Here is a 1,425-nt window from a genome sequence, read left to right on the forward strand (position 1 = left end):
TCACAGCTCAACGCAGGAGCTCCTGGGTTTCGAAGGCTCTTGCAGCAAGCCTTCACAAAGCAGCAGGGAGCGCCGTTCCAGATGGGAAACTTGAGACTGGATGTCCAGAAAAGCAAGACGTCAGAAGCGAAACCTTTTTCCTGCAGGGTGTGGCATACCATCCGCTTGCTCATTGCGACAGAGGTGGCACTAATGAAGGAAGAGGTCAACGTTACTTTCTTCTTTAAAATGCAAGGCCAGGAAAAGTGGCAGCGGTGGGATTTGATCCCACGCCTCCAAAGAGACTGGATTCTTAATCCAGCGCCTTAGACCGCTCGGCCACGCTACCTTCCTGCTAGATGCCGAAAGCGGAACTTGACCAGTTGCCCGGCCCGCTTTAGTGCTTTGCCTTTTCTCCTTGGAAAGTCTGGAGACAGGCAGTGGAAGGGCAGGCAAACTGTCAGGTGCGAAGAGGAGGGGAGACCATGAGGCAAGGTGGGAGATGGGGGCAAGAAGTGAGAAAAAAATTAATCGCAAGCTAGGGCAGGATTCGGAAAGTGAAGCCGAAAAGGGGCTTAGCATGCAGCCCAGGGGTTTCTTTGACTGTCCTAAACCCACAGGGACTTTGCCGTCCTCAGCTCATGAGACTTGAGATGGGTAGCTTGATTTGCTGAGGAAATGCGGGATGACAGATTCAACTCTGGAGTCAAACATAGCCCGGAACTATCACCTTAAACCGAGTTTTAAGCCTGGTGCCGATAAAAAGAAAGAAATTAGCCTTAGATCGGGCAAGCCGTTTGACGGGGGAAAATGAGACCCCCTAGGCCATCTAGGTGGTCGCTGGATGCTGTGCAGACATCAGCAGCTGTTCATTTCATGCCCTCATGTCTCCTCGTTAGTATAGTGGTCAGTATCCCTGCCTGTCACGCGGGAGACCGGGGTTCCCGACGGGGAGGTTAAACCTTTTCTGGATTTTTTTTAGTTCTTGACAAATATTCTTGAAGATTAGGTTGAGTCAAGTAGGGAATGGGTGCCAAGAACTGACTCTTTAAGAAAAAAGCACCGGCAACGCTAGTCATCGTACAATATTTGTGCACAATTGCTTATATTAGGCGGCCGGTCCACTTTATTGAGTCCCCCTCAGCAGCATTTAGTGCTCCTGTTGTCTGCGAAGTCCAAATTGTAACCCTGAATCAGTTCCTCTTCTGACCCTTTGTATCATGTTACATGACGAGTAATGATCACCTGTTAGCTTTATCCCTAATTATAACTCTCACTCTTTCCCTGCATCTAACCCTAGCTCTAATCCCATCATTAACCTTGGTCCGGGCACACGCGTGAAACCTTACTCTCATCTCAGCCTCTCCTGGTGATACATCACACCTGGATCGTTTGCTCCCTGTGGGCTGTGGGAAATTTGCTACCAGCACGCCCTGGAAGTGGGGC

At 50.0% G+C, this 1,425-nt stretch overlaps 1 non-coding gene across 1 annotated transcript; it reads right to left on the reverse strand.

The window, feature by feature from the left end:
- Positions 1–246: 246 nt before the first annotated feature.
- Positions 247–328, reverse strand: TRNAL-AAG (transfer RNA leucine (anticodon AAG)). Its single transcript has one exon. It is a non-coding gene; the product is annotated as a tRNA-Leu (tRNA).
- Between the last annotated feature and the right edge of the window lie 1,097 nt (positions 329–1,425).

This window comes from Ambystoma mexicanum, chromosome 1p (genome assembly GCF_040938575.1).
Source record: "Ambystoma mexicanum isolate Mex_15411 chromosome 1p, UKY_AmexF1_1, whole genome shotgun sequence".
In the NCBI taxonomy this organism is placed as follows: domain Eukaryota; kingdom Metazoa; phylum Chordata; class Amphibia; order Caudata; family Ambystomatidae; genus Ambystoma; species Ambystoma mexicanum.